Source organism: Asparagus officinalis, chromosome 4 (assembly GCF_001876935.1).
Source record: "Asparagus officinalis chromosome 4, Aspof.V1, whole genome shotgun sequence".
Taxonomy (NCBI): Eukaryota; Viridiplantae; Streptophyta; class Magnoliopsida; order Asparagales; family Asparagaceae; genus Asparagus; species Asparagus officinalis.
In genome coordinates, this window is record NC_033797.1 from 82,450,729 (window position 1) to 82,475,909 (window position 25,181).

Consider the following 25,181-nt stretch of genomic DNA (forward strand, 5'->3'; position numbering starts at 1 on the left):
GAGATATAGGCAATGTATATGCAAGGATATAAAACTAACACAATGTGATATATCCTACCAAAGAGATATACAATATGATATATGCAAGGATATGTAACTAAGGGTGATATAAACATAAATAAGATAGTGGATCATATAAATAATGAGCTATGGACAATGGCGATATAAGATATGAACATAAATATAAATGAACGCCAAAGCACACTCAAACAAGCAATATGATCGCGGAGTTCGGACCTTCCGTCCTACGTCTCCGCTCCCCACTCCCGGGGAGAAATCCACTAACACAATCCGGTTTGAAAGCCGAAACTTCTTCTACACACTCGGTTTTCTAGCTAACCGAAAACTCTACAACTCACACTCTTGCAATCACACTCTACACCCACTAAGTGTTGGACCTAGCCGTGTCTTCCTCAAGTGCTCGGTTACAACCTCTCCCTAGGCACGTCAACCGACGCCACTCCTCTTGGGACGATCCCCGACTCTCATCACACACTCCTCACTCGGTGTACAAGTGTATTATAAAGTGATTCTCACAATAAGCACAATATAACAAATGATTGTTCTCTCTAACAGGATGAGAACTCAATTAAGCTCACTCTCAATGTCACAAACCCACAACCGTAAATTATACTATGAATGTAAATACAATAAGCTCAATAGGTTGTGTGTGAACAAAGAGATATAAATCAAAATCAAACTAAACTCAAATATAAAATCTAGCTTAAGAACAATGATAATCAAACAAGTATATAAATGTAAAGCTAGAGTTTGAGTTTAGAAAACTTCTCAATTTGATAACAAGAGATGGAGGGATGATAGTTGGAAGCTCAAACTTCAATAGATAATCTCCTCAAGCTCTTGTGGAATTTGATTCACAAAATCGAAACACTCAAATGCTTAAAAGCTTATAAACACACTTTAAACAAACTTAAACCCTTGATTAAAACTTTCTTAAACTTGTTTTATAACTCTCTTAGTTTTTTTTTTGAATTGAATGCAATAGAGGTATATATAGCCTCACAAGAATTCAGCCAAAAATCCAAACAAAATGACCAAAAGGCCCAAAACAGAAGTGCTGCAACGGCTAGAAAAATAGCCATTGGGAGACCTGACAACGATTCGGTCGACCGACCCGAAAATCCGGTCGACCGCGAACAACCTTGAAAATCCAAAAAACAAGCGGAGCCATCATCGGTCGACCGGCGCGGTCGACCGATATAGAAATCGAAATTTCGGTCGACCGTACCGGTTGACCGACGACTCTCTGGAAAACTACTGAGAAATGATCATTTGACCGGTCGACCGTACCGGTCGACCGAAAACTGACATCCCAGAAAAATAAAGATGATTTTAAAACACTGTTTAAAAATATCAAATAAATTCCAAAAAATGTAAAACTTTGGGGAATGATTGTAGACATGATAATAAACATGCTACAATGACTGGTTATCAAAAAGGACTTCCCAAATGAAAAATATCATCATTTTACAAAATAGTTCAAAAACATGAAAACCTGAAAATTGATATTTTGTATTTTGACTTAAACAACATTTTGAAACCTTATGAAATGATTGTATAGACTTGATAAAAGATATAACATGTTGTAATGAAGTCTATAACCTAGAAATACAATATTTTCATAAAATTGCATATTCTATGCAAATATATTCAAAACACTAAATATGATTTCATTAAATATAAGCTTGTTAAAGGTGAAATCATATATAGGCATATAAACATGAAACAAAATAGTATTTTCCAATTCTATTCATTTGTTTCATAGTAAAACTTGAAAACTATCAAACCAAAACATATATGTATATATATAACTATATATATACAAAAACCAAAACGTGTATGTGTGTATATGATTGAGCTTAAAGTACTAACACACATAATATAAATTCCTAAACTAAATTACCCAAGCAATGATCTTGATCTTCAATAAGCTTGACTTGGTAATCTCGCGGATGAAGCTTGAACTTGGATCTTGAACTTTGAATAGCAAGGCTTCACCGACATTCCGCCAACCTCCTTTGGATATGATCGTTGAAGCTCTATTCCATCCATCCTCCAACAACGTTGTTTGTCTACCATACATAGGAATGCACAAACACTAGACAAACAACATTAGTAGTAAATTGTTTGTTAAACATCATCAAAACAAGAAGGCCAACAGTTCCAACCTTTGAAAAATGAACCACGGGGGCCTATTTATAGGCTCTCTGAACTGTGCCCGCGCACAGATCTGGGTCAGCCACCTATAGGTGGCCGGCACTGGGCCTAGCCACCCATGGGTGGCTCGGTTTTGGCCGAGCCCCCCTTAGGCGTCGGGTTTCGTTGTTTTGCGTTTTCGGTTCAGTCCGTGATTCGGTTGACTTAGACTCTGATTTGTTGATCTGATTTGGCAGTAAATCCACTTCTGAGTTCGAGTCCGAAACTGATCTTGATTCGATTGTGATTCATCCGAGTCTACCCTTGGTTGGATGACTCGTTGACTCTTCGAACCCTTGGCTTGATTCCACACGCGAATGGATGTATTCCGTTGCTTGCGTGCGATTAGTTAGCCTCGTCGCCTCGTTGGTTCGTCGGTTTGTGCCGAGCTGTGCTAAGGGACCTATAAGCAATTTTATACGCCTACAAGTGGTAACAACCTCCAGAGGCAACCAGTTTGTGGAGTCATATCTGGCATACGTCAAGGAGTTAATATCGCGTGATCGGGGTGCAGATTTGGGTAAGATGCGAGTGGTCTCGGAGTATCAGGATGTCTTCCAAGACATACCAGGATTACCTCCACTGAGAGAGGTCAAGTTTTGCATATAGTTGCAGCCAGGCACCGTGCCGACTTCCCGAGCTCCTTACTGTATGGCGCCTACTGAGATGAGGGAGCTACAAATCCGGCTAGATGATTTGTTGTCGCAGAGATTCATTCGATAGGGTCACTCTAAGTAGGGAGCACCGGTCCTTTTTGTGAAGAAGAAGGACGGGAGTATGCGATTATGCATTGATTATCGTGAGTTGAACAAGGTCACTATCCAAAATAGGTACACATTACCGAGGATCGATGACTTGTTCGACCAGTTGCATGGGGCTCAGTGTTTCTCAAAGATAGATCTTCGTTCCGGTTATCATTAGTTGCGGGTTCTGGAGATGGATATTCCAAAGTCCGCCTTCTTGACTTGATATGAGTTTTTTGAGTTTCTTGTCATGCCATTTGGGATGACCAATGCACCCACAGTATTCATGGATTTGATAAATCGAGTTTTTCGTCTATACTTGGACCCGTTTGTGATAGTTTTCATCAACGATATTCTTATCTATTCTAGATCAGAGCCCGAGCACGAGCAGCACTTGAGGTTGGCATTGTAGACCTTGCCGGGAAGAACAGTTGTATGCAAAATTTAGTAAATGTAAATTTTGTTTATCGGAGGTCAAATTTTTGGGCCATGTCATTAGCCGGGAGGGCATTGCCGTAGATCTAGCTAAAGTAGAGGCCATACATGATTGGGAACCACCAAAGACAATTACCGAGATTCATAGCTTCTTAGGTCTGGCGGGCTATTACAGAAAATTTATTCAGGATTTCTTGAAGATCACGACACCACTTACACGCCTTACTAAGAAGGGTGTACAGTTTATTTGGGCCACAGAATGCCAAGAGGCCTTTGAGACATTGAAGACTAAATTGACTTCAGCTCCAGTATTGATTATTCCCAGTAGTGATAAGATTTTTGTTCTGTACACTGATTTATCCCTATCGGGTCTTAGAAGTGTATTGATGCAGATCCAGAGAGTTGTAGCCTATATTTCGAGATAGTTGAGGACTCATGAGAAAAATTATTCCACACATGATTTGGAGCTAGCAGCAGTGGTCTTTGCACTAAAGGCGTGGAGGCATTATTTGTACAGAGTGCAATTTGAGTTATTCACAGATCACCAGAGTTTGAAGTAACTATTTTCACAGTAAGAACTCAACCAGAGACAACGGCAATGGATAGAGTTTATAAAGGATTACGAGAATGCTATACAGTACCATCCGAGAAAGGCGAACATAGTAGCAGACGCGTTGAGCAGGAAGCGTCGTCGCGGGCTAGCGGCTTTAAGGTGTTCACTATATCGGGATCTTTATACCCTTAGCCATTATGATTTTAGGCTAGAGATTGGCGGAGGCAGTGCTTTCTTAGGAGCTTTATCAATACAGTCGTCTTGGAGAGATAGAGTAGTCGGAGCCCAGTTAGAGGATTCTTGGATTCAAACCCGTAAGGGGGAGATTTTCAAGGAGCCCAAAGATGATTGGACTATTAGAGTAGATGGAGGCCTTTGGATGAAGGGCAGGATTGTCATGCCAAATAATCTACAAGTGAAGAGGGAACTTTTTGATGAGGCACATCGTAGTATATATACAGTGCATCCAGGAACGACGAAAATGTATAAGGACCTGAAGAGGTATTTTTGGTAGAGTGGTATGCATAGAGAGATTATAGAGTACGTGGCTAAGTGTTTTACTTGCCAGCAAGTTAAGGCGGAACATCAAAAACCTGCAGGAACCCTACAGCCTTTACCCATTCCCGAGTGGAAGTGAACAGATATTTCTATGGATTTCATAGTAGGGTTACCTAAATCAAAGAAAGGAAATGATTCTATTTGGGTCGTAGTGGACAAATTGACAAATTCGGTGCATTTCTTACCCATGAGGACAACTTATATGGCGGACACATATGCGAGGATTTTTATTCGAGAGATTGTCAGATTGCATGGAGTTCCGGAGATGATTATATAAGATCGGGGCTTAGTATTCACAACCTATTTCTGGAGGAGTTTTCAGGATGCTTTTGGTAGCCAGTTATCATTCAGTAGTATTTTCCACCCCCAGACAGATGGTCAGACCAAGAGGGTGAATTAGGTGTTGGAGGATATGCTGAGAGCATGTGTCATAGATTTTCAGGGTATCTAGGAGGACCACATCCCATTGATTGAATTTGCATATAATAATAGTTATCAAGCTACCATCGGGATGGCACCGTACGAAACCTTGTACTTGAGGCCTTGCAGATCGTCTATATGTTGGGCAGAGCCAGAGGATAGTCTATTACTTGGCTAGAAGCTAGTTAGGCAGACCACAGAATAGGTGGCATTGATTCGAGAGCGCATTCATGCTGCACAGAGTTGACAAAAGAGTTATGCAGATCAGTGGAGATGACCCTTATAGTTTTAGGTCGGAGACTTAGTTATGTTGAAAGTATCACCGATGAAGGGCATTCAACGATTCAGGAGATGGGGGAAACTTACCCCGAGATATGTTGGTCCCTTCAGGATCATTGAGCACATTGGAGTTGTTTCTTATATATTAGACCTTTTGGCATCGATGTCGAGTATACACGATGTCTTCCACATTTCGATGCTCAAGAAGCATTTGCGTGACGAAGAGAACCAGAGGGTAATTGATTCACCAGAGGTTGAGATCCATGATGATTTGACTACCGTGGAGATTCCGGTATGCATTATTGCTAAAGAGAATAAAAAGCTTAGAAACAAAGTCATTCCATTAGTGAAAGTTCAGTGGAACCGATAAGGAGCCAAAGATATTTCTTGGGAGCGCGAGGAGGATGTACGTCACCACTATCCGCACCTGTTTGAACAGGTAAGGTGTTGATATTTAAATGTGCTTATATGCGTTGATAGATTAAATTATATGTGTTGTTTAGTCACAATTATATTTAATGCTAGAATGGGTCATTTGACACTTAGCTCTTAATTATTCAGAACATATAGTATATATATGAGGGGTTTCTTGCTTGGATTTTTCACCCGACGTACTAGTTCCATCTAATTAGGGGTTAAGTGAGGACGCACATATTTTAGATTGGTTAAGTTTAGATGTGGCTTATGATTCATATCTAGGGATTAATAGTACGAGATGTGTACGGAAGGTTTTCCTTGTCTAGATTATCCCCTCTCCGTGCTTTTCTCATATTATTAACTCCTAAGATACGACTGCAGAATTTTGAGGACGAAATTCTCTTAAGGTGGGGTGAATGTAAAACCCTAAAAATTTGTGTTAATATAATTAATATATGATTAATGATAATAAGTGGATATTTATTGAGATAAATATGAATATATGGTGTATGAGCACACTGACACAAGTTTTGAGTACAAACAAGTTAGTTAAAGAGAAAGAAACGAGTCGAAACATGCACTAAGTCCAAGAGTGAAAATCTGGGAAAAATGACCAGTTGAGAGTTTCTATATTTTACACACCGATATAGTTAGAATTTGGAAAAAAACATAAAAGACCAAAGTTGTAGGTCTCTAAATATCTATCCAACAAGTCTTAGATCACATCATTCTAAGGTCGGACAAGAAAGTTACAGTCAAAATTCCGAAGGGGTATGTTCCTAGTCAGATCAGTTTTCTGGTTCGAGTTGGTTTCGAGTATTTTTTGGCCAACACCTGTTTTTCTACTATATATGATATGCATTCACAAAATTTTTAGTACTATTTTACTATTTTAAAGCCCTAGTAGCCACCAAACTTCCCCACAAACCCTATTTTGATTTTGAGGAAGATTCAAAGGTTTTGGAGCGGGATTTCAGTTTGTTTTTGGCTTTTGGTTCAGGGATCTATGTTGGCATTACATCTTGCACATTTTTCAACATGTCTAAGGTGAGTTTCATCTCTACTAATCCCTCTCCTAGTTTTTAAAATATTTTTGACGAGTTTTTAATGAGTTTCATAGAGCCTAATCAATTAATTTGTGTATAAAAATCAGATCTTTTGTATTATATGTTTAAAGACTAGGTCTTTTCATGTTAAAAAGATTAAGCATAAATTTTACAGAAGTATTTTAAGATCTAAAAATGATTTAAAACATTGTTTATCTGAATTTAGATGTCTTATTCTTTGTTTTAAAGATTCGTGCATGATTGAATATTTAAATATGATTTCTTATACAAATAATCATGCTTGTTATGTTCTACAGAAAAACTTCTACACATATATACTGTTTAACTAGAAATTTGAAATAACAAATGAAATCTTAATTGAACCAAACTAATGAAAATTGAAAAATACATGAATCTAGATTTCAAAATAGAAAACCATTCCTAAAGAAAGTTTTCCTAGAGAAAGATATGCTCAATTTACTGATGATACGTTCTGTAGGAAAACCGTAACACATATATAACGTTTAACTAGATATTAGAGATATCATATGAACTCCAAACTGAAGCAAACTAGTGCCAAATGATAGATATATGAATCTAGATTCCAAAACAAAAAACTATTCTTAAAAATAATTTGTCTAAAGAAAGATATACTCAATTTACTAACGATATGTTCTACAGAAAACTACAAATATGCTGATTTGAAATAATTAATATATAACGTGAAAGTTTCTTGAGTTTCGCTCTTGTTTGTTATTTTTAAGAGAGTTTGTCGATCTTAAACTATTATAGTATAATGATTAAGAGTTGTTTAATACCTGAGATGATGGTGAACACCGGATATGGACACGCACACCGAGTTATGTGTATGTACACTCAGTTCAAGTGATTTTTTATTTGATGTACAATGTTGGGATAGTTGATACATGTGAGTTAGTTAACATATGAAAAAGAGTCATTTTATGTATCCGGAATAGGGAGACAAAACTATTTTTTGCAGGACGATTGAGTAAGAGTATTACAAAAGTATCGTCATTTTATGTATTCGGAATAGAGAGATAAAACCTATTTTCCCAGGACGATTGAGTAAGAGTATTATAAAAATATCATTATTTTATGTGTTCGGACTAGGGAGATAAAACCTATTGTCGTAGAGCGATTGAGTAAGATTATTACAAGAGTATCGCTATTGCACAAGGAGATGCGCACATGTAAGGATTATCAGTTGTAGTTTGGTTTTCATATTGGATTCCTGCGAGTAAGGTACTTTCTTTGAGATCGTGGCTTACATGATATAGTTTATGATTTACTTTTGTTTTGGATGAGATTCCCCTTACATTAGAGCTGACTACTCGAGTGTAGTTTTGAGATGAGATATTTATTCTACATGTTTGAAGTTTGGAATGTTTTCTTTTGTTTGCTGTTTTTCATTCATAGAGTTTGGAGTTGGTATTTAGGGAGTCACAATTTGAGACATGGTATATACATGAGGGTTTCCTTGTTTGGATTATTTCTCTCGACGTACTAATTCTCGTGTTGTGCATTCCTAAATACTAATCTCCAGTTAGAGTAATATGAATGATTTCATACTTATATGTACAGACTTCATTTTTCTTATATACTCCTACCTCTTCTCCTTGGGAGTGGTGGAGATGATCTCGCTAGCGCTTTGACGCTCGTTGTTTTTCTCCCCTTTCAGGCAGCGAGTCTGGTGCACAGAGAGTCGCAGGTTGATGGGATTATATCTTAGATTCCATCTAGATATTATTATATTTGTAGTTATTTCAGACTCCACATTTAGTTGTTTATTTTTTAGACTCTAGACTTGTATTTTATAGAGGCGGAATGCCTTATTGAGATTTTATTTGACTAATTGTACTTGAGGTTTATTTCAGACTCAGAGATATTTCTATTCTATTTTAGTTAGGCTCACTGATGATTACTCTCTTATTTCTTTTGTGTACACAGGGTTTGTTCTATCTTTATTATTTACCTATCGGTACTTTCACCTATTTGTTGTTTCCACTAGAGAGATAGTGTCTGTGATGGTGAAACATGTCGTAGCAAGGTATTTGGTGCTTGGCAGATTTGACAATCCGGGTTTTACCTTAAACTGTAGCCTTGTGTGAACCCTAGGGCGTCACACATTTGACTAACCAATTGAATTGGAGCTGGGAAGAACATGCCATTTTGCATGGTGATTCTGAAATTCTAGAGGCTTGGTCCGATCAAGCTGCTAAGTATTGGAAACAAACTATAGCGCTTGCTCTATGTAATGATATTTATGTTCTAATTTCTGCTGCTTCTTCTCCTTCTAAATCAGACATCAAAATATACAACTTGCTAGATGTATATGATGATATCTAGACAGATGGATCTTATATGAATTGTATGATGAACTATCACATAAGAGGATATATAGGAATCTAAATTTGCTAAAACACTCATGCCTGATCTTCTACATCTTAGGTCTCCTCGTTTCGTCATCTACCTTATGCTCTTCTTTCTTTGTCTCAACATTTTTTGTGTCAATTTTTAGAGAAAGAGTAGATATACTCTAGTTTGTATATGTACATATTAGATAGATAGGTCATCCATTCTTTAATTTAGAAGGATTCTGGTAACGCAGTATAGTTAACTCCATTCATTAGAACATCTTCCATTGAGTCTCTGCACCTATCCCTTTTTTGTTGGTTAACTAGAAGAAGTTAATTACATAAGTTTCAAATTCTAATTTTAATCTATTCAATATAGAAAGCAATATAACCATCATAACATTTTTTTGACTCTTATAATAGGAAAAGAAGGATGGTAAAGAGATCAGATTTTATTTCCCTTCAATCTGAAACCTTGGAGAATATCTAAAATATGATGCCATCAACAAGATTAGAAAATAAAGAAAAATGATAAAAAAGACAATTTTTATTTTTTACCAATCTGGGGAAAGGAAGTAGAACTACCTTTTAGGTCTCTCCAAAAACGACCTTCTACGTTTGAACCCATTTTTAAAGAACTAAAAAAATGATAAAATTGAAAAAGCAAATTTTCAAATTATAAAGGTTTCTTTTTTGCATTTTAATCTAAAAGCTTAAAGAAAGTAGATAGCTCTTTAGAGATAGGAGCGGCATCAGACTTGTTCTACTTAAGCAATTCCTTATCTGACGGATTTTGTTAATGATTCAAAGGCGAATCACTCATCTACATAACAATAAACTTTATGAAGATCCCATTGGATTTCAGAAGCTCGTAATATTAGTCCTCATAAACCCTAATTTATTGCTTCTTCTCCACCAATAATCCTCATTCCTTCAACTCGTTCCAAAAAATAGGATTCTAGATAATAAGTTTTTGATATTCAATAAATCCTATTAATAAATAATTGTAGAAACCCAAGCATTTATCTACCCAAGCATAAGGTATATCCTTGGTGATTCTCACAAAATGGGAATAATTCGGCACTTGTAGGTTCTATAGGATTTCTTATAATTCGAATAGGTTATTTTGGGATCAATCTATTATGAATAGGAGTTTGAATCTCTCTCTCTCCCCTTTTCTTTTTTTTTATTGTTAAACTTTTTGAATAAATTTCATTGTTTACTTATTTGACTTGACCTATTTTGTTATATTTCATAAAAGAGAATGGCTCGACTATCCACCTAGCCGAGCTAGAACAAGAAACATTGAGACAAAGGGCTAATCTTTGAACGAAAAAAGAATGGATCCGCAGTGTGCTAAATGAATTGGCTTATTTGAAAAAAAACCTTGTTATTTAGAATATCTATCTCATCTGGGAAAGATTTTAACCTCTGAGTAACGGAACCAATGGCATGCAAAGTGCATGTAGAATGGGCATGGAGAACAAAATAAAGATGTGTGGAGGAGAAGTAGCTCAGCTCATTCCCTTTGCTTCTTGGGGCCAAGTAGTGCTTTGTTTCTTGGCCAAATCAAGGATTTATTGCTTCTTGCTATATGTAGCAATATACGAATGGAAAGAGAATCTACCCATCTATCCGCATATCTTGAAAAAACTAATTTCATTCAATGTTTGATTCAAAAACTATGCTTAGCCCCTGTATTGGGTTATTTACACAGAGGGATGGAAAAATAACGGAAAATTGAATAATTATAAAATATTTGCCTTATGTAAAATAGTGGGATTATTTAGCCATTATGTTCATAGAAGTAATAATAGTAAATGCACATGAGTGACTGGAAAGTGTTCAAGAACCTAAAAGAACTAGTTACAATAATAATCCTATAAATTACATGTGGAAGAAACATACACTATAGGAATAATCAAATAAATAGTAAATGAAAGAAATACTATGACATATAATTACCATGAGCCTTTCCCAGCTTTCGTTTATGCCTTTCCATTATTGTTCTTTAAAATTATGAGCAACATTAATGAAATTTTGGTCTCTAATTAAATGGACGATCAAATTGTTATATCTAACAGTAACCTTGGGCAGGTACTTTGGCACCCTGCTCACTCGCATGCTAACCCAACTTCTCATAGTCCTTCAACCCTACAAAGATAAAGAGAAATAAATTTCTTATAAATTTAAATAATCAAATAACTATGAAAGGTCAATAATTTACACAATATTATTACCGGTTTTCCTGAATTGATTTGTCATTGCCATTTCGAGACTCCACTTCATTACACAATCCTTCTTTCTAATCTCGTCCCTCCTCCTTTTGTAGTTCTTTCACATTTTTCTCATGCTTGTAGATCACATTGGATGTTCAATTCATTCAAGTCTCATCTCTTATCGAGCCTTTAAATCATCCATTGATTTCTCACCATCCTGTAGGAGTGTGGATAATAGGTTGTCATATGTATTCATTTCAATATGCATTACATATAAATTGTGTTAGATTTTTAGCTTTTGCGAGCAAGGGAACTGAAAGAGTATGCTATATTTTTTCCATCCTATCGACAATTCCTCAGCTTCCTTTTTGTCTAAATTATGCACTTGTCTCTTTCATTTTGGTGCCCTCTTCATGATGGAAATGCATTTGGGAATAAGAATATCTTCTTTTGTATATTAGTTCTTTCTAAACTTAACTTTTGGACATCCCTCAAATAATTTTACAATCTCATCTCCAATCATTATATGCAGCTTTCCTCTTTATTCTTATTAGCCATCAAACTCTTTCACCCACTTTTTACCGCTACATTTGTATCCCTTTCGTAACCATCTGCTGTTAAACTAATAACACATCTTTTGGCAACGATGTAAATAAAAGCCTTTGAAATTTGCACTAAATATAGGATAAGCATATGTCCTTTTGTAGATCAATCGAAGAGATTAGTATAAGCAGAAAAATCATTAATCATCCACATAAGAACAGTACAGAGAGGAAACGACTCATGAGAAAATGCATCATATGTCTGGACTAACTGACTCATCTATCTTTCATGTTAAAGTGCCTTTTCCTGAAAAAGAAGGACGACAGCCTTCGATTGTGTATCAATTATCATGAGTTGAATAAGGTCACCATCCGGAATAGGTATCCGCTATCGATGATTGATAACTTATTCGACCAGTTGCAGGGAGTGTAGTATTCCTCAAAGATTGATCTTTGATCTGGCTATCATCATTTATGGATTTGAAAAATGGATATTCCAAAGATCGCCTTTCTGGCTTGATATGGGTCTTTTAAATTTCTTGTCATGCTATTTGCGCTAACCAATGCACCCACCGTATTCATAGATTTGATGAACTGTATTTTTCATCTATATCTGGACTAGATTGTGATTGTGTTCATCGATGACATCCTCATCTACTCGAAGTCAGAGGCCGATCATGAGCAACATCTTTAATTTGCATTGCAGACTTTGAGGGAGCACCAATTGTATGCTATGTTTACCATATACGAGTTTTGGCTATCAAAAGTGTCATTTTTGGGCCATGTCATTAGTAAGGAGGGTGTTGCAGTAAATCCAGCCAAAGTGGAACCAGTTCTTAATTAGGAGCTACCGAAGACCATGACAGAAATTCGTAGCTTTTTAGGGCTCGTCGGCTATTATAGGAAGTTCATCCAAGATTTTTCAAAGATTGCTACCCAATTGACATGCCTTATGAAGAAGGGTGTTAAGTTTGTTTGGGGGCCAGAGTGTCCGGAAGCCTTTGAGACATTGAAGGCTAAGTTGACTATAGCATCGGTGTTGATCATCCCTAGCAATGATAAGATCTTTTGTTGTCTATACGGATGCATTGTTATCGGGTCTAGGAGGCGTTTTGATGCAGACTCAGTTAGTAGTGGTGTACATTTTATGGTAGTTGAATACTCATGATCAAAATTAATTTACAAATGACTTAGAGTTGGCAGCAGTGGTCTTCGCACTGAAGACATAGAGACATTATCTCTACAGAATTTAGCTTGAATTGTTTAGAGACCATCAAAGTCTGAAGCATCTTTTCTCTCAGATGGAACTCAATCAGAGACAGTAGCAATAGGTCGAGTTCATTAAGGATTACGAATTCATGCTTCAGTACCATCCATGGAAGGTGAACATTTAAGCAGAAATGTTGAGTAAGAAGTGTCTTAACAGGCTTACAACTTTGAGGTGCTCGTTGTATTTGAATCTTCTCACTCTTAGCAAGTTTGGCTTTAAGCCAGAGATTGGTGGGAGCAACGAATTTTTAGGAGCGTTAACCGTACAACCATCGTGGATGGACAAAGTGATTAGTGCTTAGTTGGAGGACTCTTAGATTCAAACCCCGAAGGAGAAGATATCCAAAGAGCCTAAGGTGGATTAGACCATTAGATTTGATGGGGCCTTCAAATGAAAGGTCAGATTATAGTTCCCATGAATCCGCAGTTGAAGAAGGATTTATTTGATGAGACACATCGCACCAAGTACACAGTACATCCACGCACAACCAAAATGTACAAAGACCTGAAGAGAAATTTTGGTAGAGGGCATGCGTAGGATATTATGGAGTATGTAGCTAAGTATTTACCTGCCACTAAGTGAAGACAGAATATCAGAGACCCACAGGAACCCAATAGCCTTTACCTATTCCTGAGTGGAAGTGGACAGATATTTTGATGGACTTTATTGTGGGCTTACCGAGATCTAATAGAGGGAATGATTCAATTTGGGTGATTGTTGATCGATTGACGAAGTCGGCGCACTTCTTGCTAGTTAAGACAACATACACGATGACGACATATGCACGGATTTTCATACGAGAGATTGTGAGGCTACATAGAGTTTCAGAGATGATTGTATTAGATCGTGGCTCAGTTTTCTCATCACATTTTTGGAATAGCTTCCAGAAATCTTTCGACAGCCAACTATCATATAGTAGTATTATTCACCCGCAAACAGATAGCCAAACAGAAAGGGTCAACCAAGTGTTGGAGGACATGTTGCGGGTATGTGTTATCAATTTCAACGGCAGCTAGGAGAATCATATTCTATTTATTGAGTTTGCATACAACAACAATTATCAATCAATGATAGGTATGATTCCTTGTGAGGCATTGTATGGGAGGCTTTTTAGATCTCTGATTTGTTGAGCAGAATTGGAGGACAACTTATTACTTGGACCAGATTTGGTTAGACAAACTTCAGAGAAGATAGCATTGATTTGAGAGCATATTCTTATAGCTTAGAGTCAACAAAAGAGTAACATGGATCAGAGGTGACAACCATTAGAGTTTCATGTTAGAGATTTTGTGTTGTTGAAGGTATTACCTATGAAGGGTGTCCATCAATTTGGCAAATGGGGAAAACTTACCCTGATATATTGGACCGTTTAGGATTGTTGAACATTGTAAAACCCCATAATTTTTTTAAATACTATGGTAAATAGTATTAAATGAGGTACATTATGATAAATATCATTTAATGATGAATGAGCATGATAGTATTTGAATTGAGACCAATTAAAAGTATATATGGATTATACACTAATGCAATTCGAATATGGATAAAACGACCAATTAAGAGTATATATGTATTACATACTTATTCAGTTCGAATCTATAAAATATCAAAACACAAAAGTTATAGGACTCTTTAATATCTTTCCAACTCATCTTAAATCACCTCATTCTGAGGCTGGACGAAATCGTTACAGCCCAAATACCAAAGACTGTTTTCCTAGTCTGACTAGGTTTCCTTTTTCGGGTTAGATTTATATGTTTCTGGTTTGCCTCTATATATGCTTGTGTTTTCATGAAAAATTCCCTATTACATCATATTTCTAAACTATAGCAGCCATCATCTCTCCTAAAAAAACCTAGAGCATATTTTGGTAAATTTTGAGAGCTTTGTGAAGCAAATACCGAGAAGAGGATGAGATCAATCGGTCTTTGGTGAGGGAGAACCTGTTTGCTTGCACCCTTAGATTTTTAGCAGTGTGTTGAGGCAATATCATCTTCCTCCAAACCTATCCCCTGTAGAAATTCATGTTTTAATGTGTATTATTCGTTAATCTAATGTGTACTGCTTATTTTGATAATTTTAAATCCTAGTTTTTATGTTAAATCTTAAAACAACAAAGTGATCAGAAGAATTAATCTTTACTTGATAAAAATAGATGACCATGATTATTATTTTTTAGATTAATTGATAATTATTTTTTTACATGGCCTGAATACTAATTGTTGATGTATAAAATTTGAGTCTTCAACATGAAACAATATAGTGATATAAGCTTGTGGATTAAAAACCTAGTTTGATATGTAGATCTGTGAATATAAATACTAAATGAAAGAAAGATATTAATTTGATGTTTAGAACCATGGTTAATTGCTAAGATGATGAACTAATTAGGTTTTGAACCCTAATTGTACAAACTTAACCTGATTAGTTATGTTTAAAGTATTTTTAAACCCCAAAGATCACGTTATGATGATAAATAATTGTTTAGTCAAACCCTAGTATGTTAAACACATGATTAAACATTTTTTATATCCTATAATGGTGTTCTATAAGTTCTTTTTATTGAAATTGTCTTAACTTCACGAGACTCAAACCTGAGTTTTGGACTCTGGTCGGTCGACCGAACCCTGTGCATCGGTCGACCGATCCAACCTTGAGTTTGTGTAATTCTCTATTCGACCGAAACTTGTTTTTACGCATATTTATTCAAATTGGTCGTTGGTCGACCAATGCCCCAGGACAGTTGACCGACATCATGTCTTATTTACGATGATTTTTCTTGTACGTGTTCATGAACACAGGGTTCGAGATGTACAACAATTTACACGTATGACATAGACGTACACCTATGGAGGCTTGGCACATACAGACTTCTGGGAAGGGGAAAGTTGCGTGTATTGTTTTTACCATGACGAGGGAGACGATGAGTTAGAATAATATATGTGTGTGTATGGATACCATTGATGGGCAGAGCTCAGTACTGCTTAAGGAAGTGCGTCGGTACACCATTGAAGTAGGCCATTGAGCCATAATTGCATGATGCCTGAATAGGTAGTCTATTCTGCATGGTGATGCAATGAGACTAGTAAGCCATATTTATTGAATGCATTATAAGGCAGTCCATTCCGCATGGTGATGCGATGATGATGTCTAAGGAGGTAGTCTGTTCCGTATGATGATGCGATAAGGCTAGTGGGCCGTATTTACTTAGGATGCCTGAACAGGTAGTCCTTGTTCTACAAAATGACGTGATGATACCATAGAACTTTGTAAGAGATAATACTGTGAAACCTCGGACAGCTTGAGTTTTAGGTGAGAGGTCATTTATTTACGTGGTTCACCGCTGAGTTCTTTTATGATGGGGTATATGGTATTGTGGATTTCACAAGATTATGTACTGATATTCGTATTGACTACCCAAGGGTAGCATGAGATGTTGGGTTGGCATATATGTCTTGGTTTGGTTGACATTTTAGTATTGTATTTTTTTATTCCTTTATTTTTAGTTTTGGAGTTAATATTTAATGATTCAAAATTTGAGACATATGGTATATACATGAGGGTTTTCTTGTTTGAATTATTTCGCTTAACGTACTAGTCTCGTGTTGTGGATTTCTAAGTACTAACCCCATCTAGTACATGGTAAATTATTTAGGTAGACTATGCATGTATAGGTAGAGCCTCCATCATATGTAGTAGCCCTTTCTCCCGGGGCCGGATGGACATGATCTTGCTAGCGCTCTGACGCTATTGTTTTCCCTTCTTTTCAGGCAGCGGATTAGAGTTTTGGGGACTCGCAGATTGATAGAGTTTTTGCATAGTCGCCATTATTTCTTGGTAGACAACTTGTGCTCCACATTAGTTTAGTATTAGTTTAGTGATTTATAAACTTGTATTTTATTTTGAAGGCTGAGAGCCTTAGTACTATTTTAGTTGACTCCGTGTATTGAGATATTTCACATTTATTTTAGTTTATCAGTTATACTCTTTTTATTCAGTTGGGACATGATCATATTCTTTGGATATTTCTTTCTCTTGGCATGTTCATTACATTTTTACTTTTCTCATATCTACTTGTACCTACACTGTTCTTAATTGATTCCACTAGAGAGATATTACTATGATGGTGAAATATGTTATTGCATAGTATGGGGGCATAGTAGGCTTGACATCTCAGGATTCACCTTGGACTACAGCCTTGTGCGAAACCAGGGGCGTTACAGTTGGTATCAGATCTCTAGTTCTAACATCCTTAGGATCATTTTGTGTTGTGTCATAGAGCTAGGATAGAGTTTCCTAGAAATCATGTATAGAGTCCGCTAGGAATTTCTAGATTGAGTGAGGATGATATATATATATATCTATATATATATATAATAACGTGAAAATTTAAAAAAAATTTATGATAACTATCTTTCTTTGATTATAAAGTATATTGTGAATGATATGTGGTACGATTTACCTATTATTATATGTTATTCTATTAATGCTTGAGATCTCATTTATTGTGTCAAATAAAGCTCTACTCCTAAACTTTTAGATGTTAGGAAAAGGACATGATCGTAGAGGTACCCATGCCCATGGAGTTGGGCAAGTTGATGTAGCAACGCCAAAAAAGAAAGGCCCCACAGCAGGCTCCGTAGTACTTGATGATTCATAGCACCGCTCGTTAGCTTAGTTAGCGACCCAATGGTGGAGTGAATGACAAATCAGGCTCAGAAAGAAATACCTATTGAAGAAGCCACACCGACAACTACACCGCCAACAACAGCTATTGATAGGACAGCTGAGTAGGAGGCTTGGCTCCGTTTAGTTGATAGATACCAGAAGATGAGAGCACCAGAATTTCATGATACGTCGGATTCACTTGCGGCGTAGAAGTGGAAGGAAGATGTGGGGAATATCTTTGATATGCTTAATGTTGACACCATTCAGAAGTAGAGTTTAGCCACATTTAACCTTAAGGGAGATGCCGGTGGTTGGTACAGACTTTAGTTTACACCAGAGCAGCGCATGACACTCACCTGGGAGGACTTTGTTTACTTTTTCGACGAGCAGTATGTATCATTGGCGGCAGGAAAGAGTTGTAGTTAGCCTGTTTGGAGCAGAGAGACATGACTATAGTTGATTATGAGAGTAAATTCATGAGCCTACTTTGATTCACGGGCATGTGGCAGATCGAGGAACATCATGCTCATAATTTTTTAATAGGTCTTCGTCCAAACCTTTGCTGTTATATTGTTTCTAGTTGATTCTGCTCAGTGCGAGAGGTAGCTAATGCTGCTATCTCACTAGAGATAGAAACCACTTTGTTGTAGAAGAACAAGGATGGCAACTCTAAAGTAGGACAACCTAAGGACAAAGGCAAGGTTAAGAGAATCAGAGTCCGGAGGACAACAGCAGTAGGGCCTTTATAGGAAGGGGTCGCAGTAGAATTCGAGGGAACCGTAGCAGCGCAAGATTCAACGTAAGATTCATGGTGTGCGTTATAACTGCAAAAAAATTAGACATAGGGCGAGAGATTGTCGCAAGGCACCAGCAAGAGGCCAGCAGGGCAAAGGCTAGCGTTAATAGCCACAGGGCTGTGGTCATAGCTAGTAGGAGAGGATTGATGCACCGCGACCATTCTGAGGATCCAGGGCCAGGTGTAATCTATGCAGGAGGTACCTCAAGGGCATATGATCCCATACGTTCAAGAAACTTCAGCACATTAGAGCCCAGATTCAGGCAGAGACTATGCAGTCATACCTCATGGTACGAATGGGACCGTTATGGAAGGTACGTTCCTTATAAACTCCTTCCCTGCCCGTATCTTATTTTAGAGCGTCACATTCGTTCATCTTTTATGCTTTCATGATTAGGCTTCAGCTTATAACACAGCCTTTAGATTTTTCTCTGTCAGTTTCTACCCCTTTTTAGGAGAGATGTCCTTCTTAGAGAGTATTTGCAGGAGATGTATTATCAACTTAGACGAGTCTAAGTTCGTAGTCAATTTGATCATCTTGCGTATGTCCAAGTTTGACGTGATTCTTAGTATGGATTGGCTATCATCCTACCATGTCAGTATTAACAGTTTTATTAAAACAGTCAGCTCGTTAACGTTCAATGAGTTTGAGTAGATAGTAATAACCTCATAGGGTAACAAGAATGCAGAGTCATTTCTAGCATACGTTGAGGACGTGATGATGCAGGATTAGGCTGTAGATTTGAGTGAGACTAGAGTCATCTTAGAGTATCAGGATGTTTAGGACATACCTGGATTACTTTCGGTGAGAGGGGTTTATTTTTGCATCGAGATGCAGCTAGGCTCAGCGTCAATAATCCCGAACACCTTATCGCATGACACCTGTTGAGATGAGGGAGCTACAGATTTAGTTAGAGGAGCTATTATCTCTGGGACTTATTCGTTGGAGTCATTCTATGTGGGAAGCACCAATCTTCTTCGTAAAGAAGAAGGATAGCAGCATGTGTTTGTGTATAGATTATCGCCAGTTGAATAAGGTCACCATCTAGAATAGGTACCCATTACCGAGGATGTATGACTTATTCAACTAGTTGCAGGGAGCGTAGTGTTTCTCAAAAAATTATGTTCATTCTGGCTATCATCAGTTGCGGGTTCGGAAGATAGATATTTTTTAAGACCGCCTTCCTGACTTAATATGGGTCTTCTAAGTTTCTTGTTATGCCATTTGGGATAACTAATGCACCCAAGATATTCATGGATTTGATGAACCAAATTTTTCGTTCATATTTGGACCAGTTCATAGTAGTGTTTATTGATGACATCCTTATTTATTCGAGATCGGAGGCCCAGCGCGAGCAACACCTTCGTCTAACATTGTAGACTTTGTGGGAGCACCAGTTGTATGCTAAGTTTGGCAAATATGAGTTTTGGCTTTAAGAGGTTAGATTTTTGAGCCACCTAATTAGAAAGAAGGATATTGCTGCTAAACCAGCCAAAGTAGAGTCAGTCCTTGATTGGGAATGTTAACCGTAGAACAATCACAGATGTACAGAGTAATCAGCGCTCAATCGAGGAACTCCTAGATTCAAATCTGAAAGGGGGAAATTTCCAAAGATCCCAAGACAGATTGAACCATCATTGCCGAGACAAATTATACTTCTTACTCGTTAAGACAAATTACACGACAGAGACTTACGCTAGAATTTTCATCCGGGAAATAGCACAATTATATAGAATCCTAGAGACGAATGTATCGAATCGAGGCTCAGCTCTCACACCGTATTTCTGGAAGAGCTTCCAGAATTCTTTCGGCATCTAGTCAACGTATAGTAGTATTTTTCCACCCATAAATAGATACTTAATCGGAGAGAGGGAAACTAGTGTTGGAGGTTATGTTGCAGTCATGAGTTATTGATTTCCAGGGCAACTGGGAGGACCATATCCCATTGGTTGAGTTTGCCTACAACAATAGTTATCAATCAACTGTAGGTATGGCACCATATGAGGCGTTGTATGGGAGGCATTGTAGATCCTCAATTTGTTCAACAAAACTTTGGAATAGCTTATTACTTGGACCAGATTTGGTTGGATAAGATAAACTTTGGAGAAGGTAGCGTTGATTTGGGAGCGTATTCTTACCACCCAAGTTGACAAAAGAGCTATGCAGATCAGATGCGACAACCATTAGAGTTTCAAGTTGGAGATTATGTTTTATTGAAAGTATCGCCAATGAAGGGTGTTCAATGAGTTACATTAGACTATTTAAGATCGTTGAGCATGTTGGAGCCGTTTCATATCAACTAGATCATCCCACAACAATGTCGAGTGTACATGATGTTTCCCAGGTTTCGATGATCAAGAAGCATTTACACAACGAGGAGCGGCAGAGAGTGTGACGCACCAGACTTAGAAATTTAGGCTAATTTGACAAACATTGATATTCCATTTTGTATTCTTGCCAGAGAGGGTAAGAACCTTAGAAATAAGATGATTCCTTTAGTTAAAGTGCAGTTGAACTAGAAAGGAGCTGAGGAAGCTTCATGGGAGCACGAGGAGGATATGCGTCGTGACTACCCATACCTGTTTGAGTAGGTAAAATATTAATTATGATTTGTTTGTGTTCATATTATCTGTATAGCCATATTTTTATTTAATGCTGGAATGGGGGTATTAACTTTTAGCTCCTAATCATTCGGAACATATAGTATATACATAGGGGGTTCTTTGTTTGGATTTTTCACTCGACGTACTAGTTCTATTTAATTAGAGGTTAAGTGGTGGAGTATTTGCATTCTAGATCGTTAAGTGTAAATATTGCTTGTAATACCTATCTTGGGATTAATGATACGAGATGTGTATATAAGGGTTTCCTTGTCTAGATTATTCCCTCAACGTACTTTTTTTCTTGTCTGGATTATTCTCTCAACGTACTTTTCTCGTATTATTAGTCTCTAAAGATACATGTAAGGAATTTCTAGGACGAAATTCTTTTAACGGGGGATGAATGTAAAACCCCATAATTTTTTTAAAATACTATAGTAAATAGTATTAAATGAGTTATATTATGATAAATATTATTTAATGATGAATGAGAATGATAGTAATTGATTTGAGAGCAATTAAGAGTATATATGCATTATACACCGATGTAATTCGAATTTGGAAAAATTACCAGTTAGGAGTATATACACATCGATATAGTTTGAATATGTAAAAATTTAAAAAATAAAATTTATAGGTATCTTCAATATCTTTCCAACGCATCTTAAATAACCTCATTCTGAGGTCGTACAAAAAAATTACAACTAAAATACTGATGACTATTTTCCTAGTCTGACTAGGTTTCCTGTTTCGGATTAGATTTGTTTATTTCAGCTTTGCCTCTATATATACCTATGGTTTTCATAAAAAAATCCCTTTTACATCATATATTTGAACCCTAGCAGCCACTCTCTCCCCTCAAAAAACTCAAGAGCTTATTTTGGTGAATTTTGAGACCTTTGTGAAGAAAATATCGCGAAGAGGGCGAGATCATCGGCGTTTGGTGAGGGAGAACTTGTTTGCTTGCACCCTTAAATTTTTTAGTAGCATGTTGATTCAAGATCATCTTCCTCCAAACCTATCCCAGTGGAAATTCATGTTTTTAATATGTATAATTGGTTAACTTAATGTATAGTGCATAATTCGATGATTTTAAATCCTAGTTTTGATGTTAAATCTTAAAACAACAAAGAGATCAGAAGAATTGATCTTTAGTTGATAAAAATAAATGACCATGATCATTAGTTTTTAGATTAATTGATAATTCTTGTTTTACATGGCCTAGACCCTAATTGTCGATGTATAGAACTTGAGTCTTAAACATGAAACAATATAGTGATATAAGCATGTGGATTAAAAACCCTAGTTTTATGTGTAGATATATGAATATAAATACTAAATGAAGAAAAGGTTTTAATTTGATGTTTAGAACTGTGGTTAATTGCTAAGATGATGAACTAATTAGGTTTTGAATCCTAATTGTACAAACTTAATCTAATTAGTTATGTTTAAAGTATTTTTAAACCCCAAAGATCATGTTATGATGATAAATAATTGTTTACTTAAACCCTAGTATGTTAAACACATGATTAAACATGTTTTTATACCCCATAATGATGTTCTATAACTTCTTTTTATTAAAATTGTCTTAACTTCATGAGACTAAACCCTGAGTTCTAGACTCTGGTCGGTCGATCGAACCATGTGCATCGGTCGACCGATCCTACCCTGAGTTTGTATAATTCTTTATTCGACTGAAGCTTGTTTATGCAAGTTTATGCGAATTGATCGTCAGTCGACCATTTCCCTAGGGAAGTCGATCAACATCATGAACACGGGTTCGAGATGTACAACGATTTACACGTATGACATAGACATACACCTATAGAGGCTTGGCACATGCGGACTTCCAGGAAGGGGACAGTTGTGTGTATTGTTTTTACCACGATTGGGGGACGATTAGTTAGAATAATATATGTGTGTGTATGGATACCGTTGATGGGCATAGCTCTGTACTGCTAAAGGTAGTGCGTCAGTATACTGTTGAAGTAGGCCATTGAGCCATAATTGGAAGATGTTTGAATAGGTAGTGCGTTCTGCATGGTGATGTGATGAGGCTAGTGAGCCATACTTATAGCATTCCTAAGGAGGTAGTCTGTTCCACATGGTGATGCGATGAGGATGTCTGAGGAGACTGTTCGTTCCACATGGTGATGCGATGAGGCTAATGAGTCGTACATGTAGGATACCTGAGGAGGTAGTCCGTTTCGTACGGTAATGCGATGAGGCTAATGGGCCGTATTTACCTAGGATTCCTGAATAGGTAGTCCGTTCAGCATAATGATGTGATGATATCATAGAACTTTGCATGTGATAGTACTGTGAAACCTAGGACAACTCGAGTTTTAGGAGGGAGGTCATTTATTTACGTGGTTCACCGTTGAGTTATTTTGTAGTAGGGTATATGATATTGTAGATTTCATAGGATTATGTACTGATATTCGTATTGGCTGCCCAAGGGTAGCATGAGATGTTGGGTTGACATATATGACTTTGTTTGGTTAACATTTTAATATTGCTTTTCTTTATTTCTTTATTTTACTTTTGGAGTTGATATTTAGTGATTCACAATTTGAGACATATGGTATATACATTAGGATTTTCTTATTTGGATTATTTCGCTCGAAGTACCAGTATATTGTTGTAGATTTCAAAGTATTAACCCCATCTAGTATAGGATAAATGATTTAGGTAGACTATTCATATATAGATAGAGCCTCTATTATATGTAGCGGTCATTTCCCCTGGGACCGAATGAATTTGATCTTGCTAGCGCTCTGACAATGTTGTTTCCCCTTCTTTTTAGGCAGCGGATCAGAGTTTCGGAGAGCCGCGGGTTAACAGAGTTTCTGCATAGTCGCCATCATTTCTTGATAGACAACTTGTGCTCCACATTAATTTAGTATTCGTTTAGTGATTTATAAACTTGTATTTCATTTTGAACGCTGAGATCCTTAGTACTATTTTAGTTGACTCCGTGTATTGAGATATTTCATATTTATTTCAGTTCATTAGTTGTACTCCTTTTATTCAGTTGGAACATGATCATATTCTTTGGATATTTCTCTCTCTTGGCATGTTCATTGCATTACTTTTTTCGTATATGCTTGTACATGAACTGTTCTTAATTGATTCCCATAAAGAGATATTACTATGATGGTGAAATGTGTTATTGCACTATGTAGGTTCATGGCAGATTTGACATCTCTAGATTCACCTTGGACTACAGCCTCGTGTGTAACCAGGGGCGTCACAAACGTGTTAGAACCGTTTCATACCGACTAGATATTTCAGCCTCGATGTCCCGAGTGCACGATGTTTTTTTCATATTTCAATGCTTAAGAAGCACTTACGCGACGAGGAGCAGCAGAGAGTGTTTGATGCACCAGACTTAGAGCTTGAGGCTGATCTGACTACCATTGAGATCCAAGTTCCCATTTTTGCCAGAGAAGACAAGAGGCTTTGAAATAAGGTGATCCCTTTAGTTAAAGTCTAATAGAACTGGAAAGGAGCTGATGAAGCTTCTTGGGAGCGCGAGGAGGATATGCGTCGTGACTACCCACACTTGTTTGAGTAGGAAAAATGTTAGCTATGAATTTTTTGTGTTCATGATTATTAGTATAACCACATTTACATTTAACGCTGTAATGAGGATATTAACACTTAGCTCCTAATCATTTGGAATATATGGTATATACATGAGGGGTTCCTTATTTGGATATTTCGCCGGACGTACTAGTTCCGTTTAATTAGGGGTTAATGGGAGTATTTGCATTCTAGTTTGTTAAGTGTAAATATCGCTTATAATTCATATCTATAGATTAATGGTATGAGATGTGTATGTGAGAATTTCCTTGTCTGGATTATCCCCTCAACGTGCTTTTCTCGTATTATTAATCTCTAAGATACGATTTCGAAATTTTAAGGACAAAATTCTTTTAAGGGGGTGAATGTACAACCCTGTAAATCTTCGTAATATTATGAAAAATAATATTACATAAGTTTTTATTATGATAAATGAAATTTTTATCATGATTAATAT